Source organism: Moschus berezovskii, chromosome 6 (genome assembly GCF_049115385.1).
Source record: "Moschus berezovskii isolate FMDL1 chromosome 6, NW_MosBer_1.0, whole genome shotgun sequence".
NCBI classification, from domain to species: Eukaryota; Metazoa; Chordata; class Mammalia; order Artiodactyla; family Moschidae; genus Moschus; species Moschus berezovskii.
The window spans coordinates 33842146-33857459 of NC_142465.1; the positions used below are offsets into that span (position 1 = coordinate 33842146).

Here is a 15314-nt window from a genome sequence, read left to right on the forward strand (position 1 = left end):
ATCTCATGCGACGAGTTGACTCACTGGAAAAGACTCTGATGCTGGGAAAGGTTCGGGGCGGGAGGAGAAGGGGACGACAGAGAATGAGATGGCTGGATGGCATCACCGACTCTGTGGACATGAGTTTGAGTGAACTCCAGGAGTTGGTGATGGACAGGGAGGCCTGGGGTGCTGTGATTCACGGGGTCGCGGAGAGTCGGACACGACTGAGCTACTGAACTGAAGTGAACAGAACACTTGGGGTGCAAGAAAAGGAAAAGATACTCTGGAAGGGTATGCAGCCCACACGTACCTGGGGCAAAATCTGGGGCCAGGAAGGCTAAGTGCTAGGCCTCCTAACGAACTCTTAACGTTTACAGCAAAGCTCTAAATGAAGGAATAATAACGGCTAGAGCTGCAGGAGAACTTGGGAGACCTGCCTCTGTCCAACCCCTTCATTTACATGAAGAAACTGTGCTCTAGTCAGGTGAAACGATTTGAGCCAGGATTAATTTATAGGTCTTTCCACTACACCCTAAGGCCGTCTTTAAAACACCCTCCCTGTACAGAACTTACCCCCAAAGCACCAAGAAGCTGGTTGGTGACTGGCCTACACTTGAACCAGGACAAAACTAGTCGCTCTTGAGTCAAAAACTGTGGTAGCTGGGAGTCAAAGGGTTGAAGCCAAAGTACAGAAGCACGGAGCTCTAGGCCGTGCAGGTGACTGCTCTCCTCAGAAAGCAGAGTTTAGAAGCAGTCCCAGGAAAATGCAGCCACGCCCTTCACGGCTCCTACGTCGCGATGCGGAGCACAGCGAACAGCCTCAAGGCGCGAACACGCAACCAGCGGCGCGCACGCCCACCCCGAGGCCGCGCAGGAGGCGGGCCGACGTGCGCGCCTCCGCTGCTGTGGGCGGGGTCCGGGGCGGGGCTCTGAGCCGGAGCGGGGCGGGGCCGCAGAGAGCTGTATGTAGGTGTTGCAGCTAGGTCGCGACAGGTGCGCGAGGCAGGGCGCCAGGGACCCGTGGCGGAGCTGACAGCAGCGCAGAAGAAAGACCGCTTTTGGCCAGGTAAGGGTCTTCTCTCTCCACATCCTCCGCAGCCGGAGAGTCCACAGAGACCCCGGATTCCCTCCACACCCTCTTTCTCCCGCGACTTCTTCGGGTGAGGGGAATACAAGGAGCGTGAACCCCTCCCCCTCGAGAAAGGGAGTGGAGGAACTGCTGATCCTTTGCTCCTTCCTCACTTCTGGGTACCGTACTGACTGCTGCTGCTGCTAAGTCGCTTCAGTCGTGTCCGACTCTGTGCGACCCCATTAGACGGCAGCCCACCAGGCTCCCCCGTCCTTGGGATTCTCCAGGCAAGAATGGGGTTGGGAGTAATTATGTGGAGCGGAGCCTTTGCTGACTGAGGGCGGGAACTGATCGGACCCCCTCCTCGTGCCTCAGGAACACTCCTTCCTCACTATATACGTGTGGTGGAGGAAAGCGGCAGTTCAAAATTCAAAATAGCCTTCCAGAGAAATATTCTGATAATCTAACTGCTCTTTTTCATTCTTCATTTTCAGCCATTCTGTTTCTCTTCGATATTTCTCTCCTTCCATTCTGCCAGCTGAATCCTTTAAGAGTCTTACACCCTTTTGAGATACGTTGATACTATAGCAGGCCTTACAGCTGGGTGTGTCACCCCAGAATCGCTATCGTGTACAAGTCGCTGGCACCTGTCAATACGTGGGTGTTAATATAAGGTAATTGTACACCCCGGGCTACACCTACTAAGCCTGAAGCTGTAGGAGCTAGGAGCTAACCATCTGGCACCCTTCCTTACTGGTGCTTACAATCCTGGTGAGAGATATTTGAGCTAATATTATCTTTCACCTAATTCCAGCTTTCAAAACTCTGCCTAATCCAGATGGTTCTATTGACTTGACTTTTCAAGTTAGTCAAAGATACTTAGGGAGTTATTAGCCATTAAGACAGTGACCCTTTAAAAGGAGAGAGGTCTTCTTTTGCATTGGATATTCTTTTGTTTGCTTTTGCTTTAGATGATTAAATGGAATACTTTTCATCTGCATAGTTACTGTTCACAAATGATAAGTATTTTAGGAACCATGAAATAATGCTTTGTTCTGAGGTCTGATGTAGACACAGAAGAAGATGAGCCTCAGCCTTCCTAAGTTCCTGCTGAGTTATAACCTGGATGAAGGATGATCATGTCGACCTTCAAAAAAGGGAATGTGCGTATGTATTTGTTTTGCATTGAGAGAACAACACGTAGCATGGTACTCAGTAATCACTTTAAGAATTTATTTTTTGGACAGAACATTTATTGAGTGCCGCTTGTATCGTCAATAATGTGGATTCAAAATTCTAAATGTTCCTATTCTAAAAGAATAAAATCAAATGGGTGAGACAGGTCAGTAGATACAACTTAGAGTATTAGTGAGGTCAGTGCTATACTAGAGATCAACCCAGAGTGCTGTAGTAACACAGGACATACAGTTATTTTAAAAATCCCTCTGCTTTTCCTTGAACACAAAACAGAATAAACAACAAAAACCTCTGAGCAATACTGAGTGATTCTCTTCAGTCCATGTATTTGTGTCACTCATATTCCTTACCTTGTGTTCTGTTTCAACATTATAGCATTTTGATCATGGAATTATGACTTGTCATTAATTCTGTGCAGTTTGGTAAATAGCTGATGGGGCTATTTTCACGTTTTGGTATTGGGTCCGGAAGTGTTGTTATCATGTAGTCCCTGAACTCTAGAGCAGCCTCTGGGAAGAGAACTGTGTATTGGCAGCATTAGCAAGGCAGTGTCATTTTGTTAAAATTGGTCCATTGTGTAACTTTGTTTAACTTGGTACATTCAAATTTGTTCCAGATTCTGGTTAAAGGTGGGCCAAATTTTAACCTTCTAATAATTCTAAGAAAAGAAAGCTTCAAAAGTGAAAGCAGTTCTGTTAACAGCACACCTTAATGACAGAGGATACTTTTTCTTGCTAAGGTACCCTCAAAATGTCTTTTTCTTTCTTTCTTTCTTTTTGGAGCAGGGGAGAGGGTGGGGAGGAAGAGGTCAGAAATTTTTGAAGACTCTTTGCAGAGTGTTAATGATATGAAGTTTATGGTATTCTTGAGTGTTCTTCATATAGAGTAACTATATGAAGCATTTACTAACTGCCTGCTGTGTGCCATTGTTCTAATATTTACAGGATGAACATGCCACAGCCTCTTCTATATGATTATGTTTTTCATTTTTAAAATAGAGATTTTGAGTTAATACTACAGGTGATGGTTGTTTCCTCTGGCAATTTGAGCCATGGTACTTGATGAACTGGCTTTCCAGGTGGTGCAGTGATAAAGAATCCATCCACCTGCCAATTCACAAGAGATGCAGGTTTGACCTCTGGGTCGGGAAGATCCCCTGAAGTAGGAAATGGCAACCTAGTCCAGTATTTTGACCTGAGAAATCCCATGGACAGAGGAGACTGGTGGGCTATAGTCCAAGGGGTTGCAAAAAGACTCCAATACAACTGAGCACACATGCATGGTCTATTCACTGCATGTTTTTTGATAGGAAGTTTAGGTACTTTATTTTGAATTGTGTACAGTAATCTCCAGGTGATGTTAAGTTACTTAACACAGACTCTCAAGGTTCTTTAGTAACAAAATGAGTGGTTGTAAATTGAGTAGTTTCTGCTTGAGGGTTGCGGGATTGAGATTCTATGGTAAATGGTACTCCTGGTAGGACCATTCTGGTGTGTTTATTCTGTGGCTGGATAGAGAGTCCTTGAGACTCAGTCAAGTTATTGTGCTAATGCAGACGTCTTTTCATAAAAAAGACAAGGGTTTTTTTTTTGTTAGTTTCTTAAGCCAACATTTATTTATTCTCTCAGTTCTGTAGGTTGGAAGTCCATATCCATGGCCGCCCCCATTATCAACATCCCCTCTCCAGACTAGGACATTTGTCTATCATTGACAAAGTGTATATTTAATTAATGGCCTATGAGAAGGTTAATTTCATCTGATTATTACAAAAAGTCAAGGTTTGATTCAACAAAAAATCCATTAATTAGCATGTCAAATGATTTGTTTACATTTGAAAATGTTTCTAGAAACTTCACATGTCCAGTCTCAAGAAGTTAACATGATACTCTGATATTTTACGTTATTTTTACTTTTAAATAATATCTTAATACTGCTCTGAAACTGAGAACCTACATCTTTAGGGGAAAAAGGTAACAGTTTATTTTGTCCTTCTGATAACAAGTATGGAGCTGTTTTTTCCCTTAATTATTCTATAACAGAGCTTACTATATGGAAACTTTACAATCCCTCAAACATGTTTTTTCTTGTACACCAAAGTATTGCCAATTTTTTGTTTCGTTACCAATAGATTAGTCATCCTAATATGCTTTTACTTGGTTTTAGATTTCCACAACCTTTTTTTCCCCCATAAACTGAAGTTTAAGTAGATAATTTAGGCACAGGACTTCTTTTCTTCACAGTCAGTTTTATTGAATAGGTACCATTTGCTCAGATTTGGCTTCCACCACCAGAATCAGACGTTTCCCTGGTGGCTCAGATGGTAAGAATCTGCCTATAATGCTGGAGACCCAGGTTCGATCCCTGGGTCAGGAAGACCCCCTGGAGAAGGGAATGGCAACCCACTCCAATATTCTTGCCTGGAGCATTCCATGGACTGGTGGGCTACAGTCTATGGGGTCATAAAGAGTTGGACACGACTGAGTGATTAACACTTTCACTTTCTTTCACCAGAACTAGAGGAAACCAGTCTGTTCATGTGTAGTACCCACTGATTTTCCTCTAATGGCCCTGTCACTATCCTCCTCCTTACTATTGGCAACATTTGACCATGTGGACAACTTTTCTGATTCTTCGTATTATGCGGCTTTCTTTTTTGTGGCCACACCATGTGGCATGCAAGGTATTAGTTTCCCAACCAAGGATCAAACCTGCACCCCCTGCAGTGGAAGTACAGATTTCTTAACCACTGGACCACCAGGGAAGTCCCTCGTGTGCTTTCTTGATGTGACAATACCTGGTTCTCCATCTAGCTACTTCCTTCTATGCTTCTTCACTAATTCAGTCTTTTTGCCCCTTAAATGTGTATGTTTGCTGTGACCCTCTCCAGCATCCTGTTCTTATACTCTCTCCCTGAACAATCTGATCTGTTTCCGTGACTTCAACCGACACCTCTATGTGAGTGATTTATAAATTAATCATTTTTAAAATCTTTTTTCGTGTTATTTATAATTCTTGTTCTATATTCACATATACAAACATACATATTTTGAAAATAAAAATTATATTGCTAATTATAGAAAATCAGGGAAAAAATAAATTATGAAGAAGATAGACTAGCCCATAATTTGTTCTGGTGAGAAGTCCTGTTTGCTTCCCTGATAGCTCAGTTGGTAAGAATCTGCCCACAATGTAGGAGACCTGAGTTCGATCCCTGGGCTAGGAAGATCCCCTGAAGAAGGGAAAGGCTACCCACTCCAGTGTTCTGGCCTGGAGAATTCCATGGACTATATGGTCCATGGGATTGCAGAGAGTCAGACATACCTGAGCATCTTTCACTTCACTTCCTTTAAGTCTTTTTTTTTGTTTGTTTGATACACACAGACACACTCACATAAACATACAGGTAGTTGGGTTCATTTTACTACAGTAGAATTTTGTATCTGCTTTTCCACTCTACATTATGTCATGGTTTTCCTCAACATCAAAATTATTTTAAAACAATTTAAATAGATGTTTAATACCCTATTCTATCAATGGTGCAAAATTTAACTGAGTGTTTGGACGTTTTGATTTTTTACACCATTATTAACAAGTGAAAAAAATTGAGAACAAATTTATGCATACATTTTTGTACCAATCACTCACTATTTCTTGAGGTTAGATTCTCAGAAGTTTAATTAGTGGGTCAAAGAGCATGAAAATTTAAAAAATACTGCTGTCAAATTGCGTTTTCATAAAGACTAGATTAATATTCTCACTTGCAGTGATTGTGAGGGCCTATCTTTGTAACTTTGAATCTTATTTTTTTAATCTTTACTAATTTGATAAGCAAAAGAGATTTAATATATATTTATCTAATTACTAGTAAGAGTGAATATTTTTCATACCTTCATTTTCATTTCTGTGAATTGTCTTTTGGTTAATCTGTTCCCATTTTAAAATGTCTAAACATTTTAATTATGTTTTTTGTTTGTTTTTTGGAGTTCTCTCATTTATTTGGGGCTTTGGGGGAGGGAGTACAGGTTTTTATTAGGCCAAACTGAATGAGTAGAGTGATAAAGTAGAAAGCATATAGAAGTTGTAATTGTGGTGTTTTAAATAGCAATCATTTTGAGAATCCACTGCTCATAATGGATGGAGAGGCACTACAAAGTGGAAGGAATGCCGTTTGAGAATCAGGATTCCTGACTCATTGTTGGGAATCAGCGACTTAGGTGATCTTTGGCAAGTCTTTCATCCTCTCTGAGCCTCATCTGTAAGATGAGAGGGTTCAGCTATTGATTCTGTGTGCTAAAAGGATGACTTATGAGCCACTGCTCACTCGACATTGTGAAATGATTTCCTGTCCCATCCCTAACCCTGCACACAGTTTAAATATATGGAGCCTCAGGAAAGACTGGATGTAGTAAAGGGAGTTTCCTTGGAGGTAGCAAGGCTTAGTGGAGTTTGGGGGCAATTTAATGTATTTGTGCCCTCAAGACAATGTAAATTACTACAATTGGTATATTTAGGCACTCTCCTAGATTGACACTTGACAATTTGGTGAAGTACATCAAAAGAGCCCTCCCAGTCTATGCCACAAAGCCCAATCATCTTTAGTGCATATAAAGCAAGTCTCTTTAGGACAAGATGTTTAAGCTGCCAAGTTATTTAATAACTTCCACTATTCCACATAGAAACTATTCTTAGTGGGTTTTTTTGGGAGGGGATAACTTTGCTTCTTGCAGGATCTTCTTAGTTCCCGCACCAAGGATTCAATCTGGACTCTAGCAGTGAAAGCTCCAAGTCCTAACCACTGGACCTTCAGGGATTCCAGTAAGCTCTTTGTTTTAAGAATATCAATTGATTGTTTGATGGTCAAATGTTAGTTATTTTAATTTTGTATGTGGTATATAATTACTTATCTACAGATCTTTTTCTTTGGGGTTTCTTTTGTTGCTTTTATGTTTAAAAGTCTTTTTGCTACCCAGAGATGGGTTTAAGTACTCACTTCAATTCCCTTCTGAATTTTATGGTTTTACTTTTTATATTGTTTAATTTGTGTTGAATTTACTTTGGAGTACCTAAGCAGCATGTTTAGTGCCTCTGCATATCTCCTGAACCCCCAGATCCACATTTCCAACACCTCATAGACCTTGCAGATGGTATCTCTCCACCAGGCACCTTGTCCTTTCCCTAAGGACAAGTTTGAAGTTGTCTTGAACACTTCTGTTCTTCTCTCCTCCCACATTTAATCACCAACTTTGGTTGACTCTATCCCAACAGAGATAATGGCTCTTTTTTTAAAAAATAGTTTTCTAAAATTTTATTTTATTAACTGTACCTCACCATGTGGGGTCTTAGTTCCCAGACTAGGGATCGAACTCACATCCCCTGTGGAGTCTTAACCACTGGACATCCAGGAAAGTCCCAATAAAGGCTCTGTTATCAGTCTTCTAATTCAGGTTCCCCCTTTTTGTTGGAGTCCTTGAGCAATCCTTAGAATTGGGTTCAGTTTTTCCCTTTCAGTCCAGACTTGTCATAAAAAAAAAAAAATAGTACACTGATTTTCAAAGTATGGTTTCCTAAGTACCTGTTTTAGAATCACCTGAGGTGTTCGTTTAAAAAGGAGATTCTTAGGTCCCACCTAGACTTATAAATCAATGTATCTGGAGGGATGGGGCATGGAAATTAGCAGTTTTAACAAGTACCTGAAGAGATTCTTTTACATACTTAAGAGGAACCAAAGCCCAAGTAAATTAAGTCTAAATTTCTCAACATACCATTCAAGACCCCAACTCCCACACCCTGACAGCCTATTTCTCCAGACTTATCTCTCACATCGCTACCCACCCACCTGGCACTGTAGCCATGCAATTGTAGCCATGCAATGATTCATGGTTTCCTGGACCCACCCTGTCTTTTCCTGCCTCTGTGCCTTTGCTCATGCAGTTCCCACAGCCTCAGACTCCCCTCCTTCCCCTACTCCTGCTTAAATCCTTTTTCTTTAAGAGGTCAAAAAAATTTTTTTACTTTAAAAATATGAAGCCTTTTCTAAAGTCTTGTATTTGAATCAGTGACTCCCTCCCCAGTCTTCAGTTAGCACCTTATTTTTACTTCATTTTTCACCTTAGTGCTGTCACTATTTATGAATTATTCCTTCCTTAAAACACTGTAAATCTTCTAAGTGTGAGAACCTTGCCTTTCCTTTTCATTTTGTATGTAGTCATTATGCATGTAATAAGCAATTTAATACTCATAGAATGTATTAAACGTATCTCATCTTCATCTTACAAACACAATTATCTAACAGTGTTTGACTTCACATTACACTTAGAATGAAATTAAAATCTTCTACCATCCCTGGTAAATCCTTATTTGAACTGGCTGCCACTCATCTCTGTCATCATTTCATACTTCTCATTCATTCCCTTGCCATCATTCCTGCCTCAGGGACTTTGCATTTGCTATTTTCTTTGGTAGGAAAACTCTCCCATCTTTTCTCTTCACCTGGCTGACTGGCTGTCTCCTCCTCCTCATTCAGGTGTCAGCTCAAATGTCATTCACTCAAAGAGGGCTTCCCTGACCACTATCTGAAGTATCTGCCCCGTTTCCTACCACCACTCCAATTACTCTTTTTGTATTTCCTTCACAGCACTGATCACAGTGCTTCACATTTAATTGTCACAGTGTTTCATTTAATCTCGGTGTTTAATTGTCCAGCTTCCCCAGTGGAATGGAAGCTTCATGAGAGCAGAGACCTTGTCTGCCACTTTTTATCTTACATACTTAGCAAATAGAACTCTGCCTGACGCATGGTAAATGCTCAAATATTTGTTGAATGAATGAATGAGCCTTGAAGATAGACTTCTTGATTTTAAAAGTTTTGGTTTGGTTTGCAATCCAAAAGTTTTATTGTGTGTGTTACACACACAGTTAACTGTGTATATTTTTTTAATGGACAACAGCTGAAGTAGTTCCATCAGGGTTCAAATCAGGTAGCAGTCTCTGAGGATTTCTGAAGGTAGCTGGACAAAGATTTGGGTACTGTGATAGGCAGGATTCATTTCCATCTGAGTGCAGGTTTTCCAAGGTGTTCCCAGGATCTAGGCCACTATTTTACTACCACTGTCAGCATGTACTTTCAGGGTTATTACTGCTGGCCAATACTAATCTGTTAGCTCTCATTACATTTTTAAACGCTAGTATAGCAAAACTAGAATTAACACACTAGAATCTTCAAGCAACCAGAAACTTTCTTCTCGAGGAGAAAAATAAGAAAGCTACCTAGATTCTCAAGGAAAGGTGAAATTATTTTCCTTTTACTTACTACATGTCCTGAAATAGGACAGTGTTTTGATTAGAAAGGTTTTTAGCAACAGTGTTAGACAAGGGGTTTCTTGTTAACATCTAGCGAAACCAGACAATGAAACTAATCAGTTCTACTTTTTTTCCAATTTCTCTTCATTGGGTAGAATAATTTTTAATTCCATTATTTTTTTCCTTGAAACTGGCTTGAAATTTTATTAAGAATTATAATAGTTTTTATAGCAATTTATACTTTTCAAAGAAGTTATACTTTTATTTTCTCATTTCATCCTCAAAAACCATCCCTTGTTAATTATTAGCTGGTTTTGAGATGAAGAAACTGAGCCCTACCTAAAGAGGTTGATTGACTTTCCGTGGTAACTAAAAGACCTCTCATTATTCAATAAATGCCTCTCAATGACTTTTTAAAAACAGTGGTTAAGAATCTGCCTGCCAGTTCAGGAGACAGTCCTTAAGAAGTAAGATGCATAGCACTGGTTCATACAAGTAACAAAATTTTATCACTTTTGTGCCTGTGTGATTTGGTAATTTTTTATGTGACCAGCTTCAGCTATGTTTGTGCTTGATTAAAGCATTGTTCTGGGTTAGCTTCTAAGATTTTTACAGAAAGGAAGGATTATAGAACTTGCCTAGGGAAGAATCACTTTTCAGTAAAACCGTTTTAATTCTCTTGCTCGAAGGGATTGGTTAAATTGATCTGAGCTGGCTTTTCAGATTGAACAAGTCCTGAAAAAAATACATCATCTAAAATTTCAGATAAGAATGAAAGCCAGGCCCTTCCTGGAAATGGCCAGGAGTGAAACTAAGAAGCCCTGTATTTGGAGAAAACTTGATTAATTATTAAGGACAAAGAACTGGTATAAGGAAGTTGTATCTTTAACAGAAGCAGCCTTCTTAAATAAGTGTATGTATTTCTTCTGCTTTGATACTGCAAAGAAAACTGATTAGCCACTTTGTTTTAATTAGCATATAATTGGCAAGACCTGGGAGTATGTAGTTTATGGACAGATACTCAGTTATGTAGGTGGGCATTCCTTTGTCAAGATACCTGGTGACAGAGCTAGCATGATTTGTTTTTCATTTGTGTAACAGATATTTAGTGAGCCCCTACACTGTACCAGGTACTGATATTTGATGCAGCTGATGTTAAAGTATGAAATGATATAAAGGTTAAAGGAAAAACAAGCATTCAGAGTTAAATCTAATTTTTGTGTAATGGCCTCAGTCAACTCTATTTCTACATTGTTTTTACAATTAACTGTACTTTTCTCTACTTTTCACTTTAAATGTGAAGTTATTGCCAACATTATCTGCAGGGTTTTTGGTTTGGTTTTTTCACTTATTGAAAGAGATTTTCATTGCTATGTGTGAAAAAATACTGGAAAAAAAACTTCACTGCCTTGGTCTATGATTGTCCTAACAATGAGTTAATTATCAACTTGGGGGGAAGAACTTAGTGAATAAATAACAAATTAGATCTGGGGAAGAGGGAGAATTAAACTTGGAATAGATCTGTTAATTCCTTAATTTAAAGAAAGAAAAAAAAAAAAAAGATTAGTTTCCTGGTCACTCTTCACAACCCAAAAACTTTAAACTGAAGTTAGTTTGTAAAGGCTATGATTAGAGGTTACTCTTTTATCTGTCTAAATAAGCTTTGTGAGATTACCGCAATTATGAAAAAGCAAATGTGGGTTTCAAAAGTACAAGAAAATATTTAAATGGATGAACAAAGTAATAGAAGCATGCAGGAAAATGATAATTATATTATCTTCAACTTAGAGTTTTTATGGAGGTGTTGAGAACCTAAAATTTGGCCCTTTCAAGGTGTAATTTGACAGAGATTTAGAGTTTCTGGTGCAGAGAAATTGTGTCAGTGTTTTGAGCAGCCGTAGTTTTTCTGGAAGTCCCTGGTGGCTCAGTGATTAAGAATCTGCCTGCCAATGCAGGAGACACGGGTTCTAACCCTCAGTTGGGAAGATGCCCTGGAGAAGGAAATGGCAACTCCCTCCAGTATTCTTGCCTGGAGAATCCAATGGACAGAGGAGCCTGACAGGCTACAGTTCATGGGATTGCAGGAGAGTCGACTTGGTAAATCAACTTACCAACTAAACAACACGTTTTCCTGGTCATCACTATTAGTTTCAAAGAGACAACATCAAAGATGCTCTTTTTAAAAAATTGCTGATTTGGCAAAAATAAGTTACCGTGTGGGTTGGAACTGCATTTCTGATTTATCTTTTGTGCTTGAGATTATTATTTTGTTTCCATCCCAGCCTCCTAAAAAATATGAGCTAAGACTTATTTAACCCCTCTGGGCCTCAATTTCTTCATCTGTAAAGTGGAACAATACTATTCTGAGTATGTTATTATGAGGATTAATAAGTTTATATTTGCAAAACAATTAAAACAGCATTTAGCACCTGGCAAATGTTTGATGAATTTTAGCTATTTTTATTACCACCACCACTGTCCTTATTTATTAAGCACTTATTTTAGCACTAGGCTAAAAGAACATCTTCGAGATGATAAGACTAAGGCTTAGAGTGATTTTCCTAATGTTTCTTAATAGATAAGTCGTTGGGAATTCCCTGGTGGTCCAGTGGTTAGGACTCAGTACTTTCATTGCCAGTGGACCCAGGTTCAGTCCCTGGGTTTGGAAACTATTGCATGTATGCTCAGTCACTTCAGTCGTGGCTGACTCTTTACAACCATATGAACATTTAATTATAAAAACTATATATATACAGAAGGACTGATGCTAAAGCTGAAACTCCAATATTTTGGCCACCTCATGCGAAGAGTTGACTCACTGGAAAAGACTCTGATACTGGGAGTGATTGGGGGCGGGAGGAGACCGGGCCAAAAGAGAATGAGATGGCTGGATGGCATCACCAACTCGATGGACATGAGTTTGAGTGAACTCCGGGAGTTGGTGATGGACAGGGAAGCCTGGTGTTCTGTGATTCATGGGGTCACAAAGAGTCAGACACAACTGAGCGACTGAATTGAACTGAACTGAACTGAGCTACAAATATCTATATACATGCTGTGCTGTGCTTAGTTGCTCAGTCGTGTCTGACTCTTTGTGACACTATGGACTGTAGCCCACCAGGCTACTCTGTCTATGAGGATTCTCCAGGCAAGAATAATGGAATGGGTTGCTATGCCTTCCTCCACCTGTACAAAGGTAATTGTGGTTTCAGACTGTTTTAAATCATTATAACTAGGCTCAAACACATCTTCATTAATCAAACTAGGAACCATTACAATCAACACATTTTTACCAACGAAAAATAAGATTGTTTATTCCTGTAACATAAAAACCCATGCTTCACGATTCAGTGAACTCTTGGAAAGCATTTTCTGCTTCCTTGTGGTTGTGGAAGCATTTTCCATGCAAAAAGTTGTTGAGATGCTTGAAGAAGTGGTAGTTGGTTTGGCGAGAGGTCCAGTGAATATGGCTGATGAGGCAAAACTTTGTAGCATGATTTGTTCAACTTTTGAAGGGTTGGTTGTGTGATGTGCAGCTGGGCGTTGCCATGGAGAATTGGGCCCTTTCTATTGACAGGTGCTGGCTGCAGGCATTGCAGTTTTCAGTGCATCTCATCAATTTGCTGAGCATACTCTCAGATGTAATGATTTCTCTGGAATTCAGAAGCTGTCAAGGATCAGATGGGCAGTAGACCACCAAACAGTGACCATGACCTTTTTTTGATGCAAGTTTAGCTTTGGGAATGGCTTTGGAGCTTTTTATTGGCCCAGTCACTGAGCTGGTTGTCACCAGTTGTCATATAAAAGCCACTTTTTGTCATACATCACAATCTTGATCGAGAAATGGTTCATTGTTGCATACAGTAAGAGAAGATGACACTTCAGAACAATGATTATTTTGATTTTTGGCCAGTTCTTGAGGCACTCACTTATTGAGCTTTTTCATCTTTCTAATTTACTTCAAATGCTGAATGACCATAGAATGGTTGACGCTGAATTCTTCTGCAACTTCTCACATAGCTGTAAGAGGATCAACTTTGATGATTACTCTCAATTGGTCATTGTCAACTTCCAATGGCTGGCCACTCTGCTCCTCATCTTCAAGTCTCTTGCCTCCTTTGCAAAACTTCTTAAACCATCACTGTACTGTACGTTCGTTAGCAGTTCCTGAGCCAATGTGTTGATGATGTTGTGAGTTGTCTCTGTTGCTTTACAACCCATTTTGAACTTGGAAAAAAATAATTGCTCGAAAATGCTTTTTGTCTAAAATGATTTCTATAGTCTAAAATAAATATCAAATAAACAGCAAGTAATGTTATTAACAAAAAAACACAAAGAGAAAAATGTGCATTAAAGTGATGTATAGCATAACCATATTTATTTAAGAATGTATTCCAGTATCAAATGGCAAAGTTCAATGATGAAAAACCATAGTTACTTTTGCACCAACCTAATAAGATCCCACAAACTGCATGGCATGCCCCTCCACCCAAATAAAGAAATAGATAAGTGGTAGAATCAAGATGTGGACCTGAGCTGAAAGGAATTGGGGCAGAGTGGACTTAGAGATGGAACAGGTTGGGTATGTGGCCCAGCCCTTTCCATTTGTAATTTTGAGGCACTTTGAGACTGGCTCAGAGCACCCCCAGATACAGGGAGGGTGTGGTGTGCAGTAAAACATTAGAACATGGACACTATGGTCTTTCAGACTATTTCCAGTCCTGGGTATGCCACTCACTAGGTGTATTATCTTGAGCGAGTTATTTAACCTTTCTGAGCCTCTTTTTTCCTCTGAAAGACAAGAATAGTATTTACTTCATGGTGTCATAAGGATTAATGGAACAAAATCAAATGAGTGAATCACTTTGCACATAACTGATCCCTAGGTTTATGCTAAGGTGGCTCAGTCTTTTACCTGATTCTGACACAGTCTGTCTAGATGGTGGGTGATTAGGGTCTTTGTCTGCTTTCCTGCTTTGGCCTAATGACCCTGGGATCAAGACAAAACTATGCTTCCAAAGCTGTCTTTACATTGGGTATATAGAGGACTTTCTCAGAAAAATTAGATGTGTTTGGACTCCACGTGAGAGATTCAGATTCCAAAGATGATGATCCAGAGCATCCCTCTTCCCCACACAACTAAGATACCTTAGACGGGCTGGTTGGGGGTCACAGCTGAAGCCCAACCACAGAGAATGATCTTAATGCCTAGATTGTCACATAGTGTTAGGCTTCTCACAGGGTTGTGCTCTGGTGGGAACATTGATGAGCAGTCAAGGGATGGGTGCCCTACAGAAGAGAACTCCAGAAATTCTTCATCTGCACAGTGAAGCAACATTTCTGTTTGCAAAGAATGTTAATGAAATCTGAATAGGAATCAGACACCAAGAAAGACAGTTGCTCTGAGAGGCAATTTTAATTGTATAAGGAGTTACACACGATATTCAGAAGGTCCTTGTGCAAATTTAGAAGTAATTAAGTTGTGGAGATAAACAATTTATAAATGACCTTTGAAAAATAACTGTAGTTTCAAAAAGTAAGTGTATTAAGTGGCCAATATACATTTAATAACATACTCAACCTTCCAGTGATTAAAAGAATAAAAACTAAAGCAATAATATGCCATTTTCCACATATCTAGCAGGTTAGAAAAATAAAAAGTGATTAATAATCTTCAACATTGATAAGAATGTAGAGAATAGGCTTATTCTTATATAGCTAATGGCTGAAATATAAATTGATGCAATATTTTTGAGGAACATTTAGA

General features: G+C 39.6%; 1 protein-coding gene across 4 annotated transcripts in view; it reads left to right on the forward strand.

The window, feature by feature from the left end:
* Window positions 1-926: 926 nt before the first annotated feature.
* The window catches only part of LIMA1 (LIM domain and actin binding 1), a 92114-nt gene continuing 77726 nt past the window's right edge, over window positions 927-15314 (forward strand). For all 4 annotated transcript variants that reach the window (XM_055394473.2, XM_055394475.2, XM_055394474.2 and 1 more), the window contains exon 1: window positions 927-1048. The gene's annotated coding sequence lies outside the window, so the exon portion shown is untranslated. The remainder of the gene's footprint in view (window positions 1049-15314) is intronic.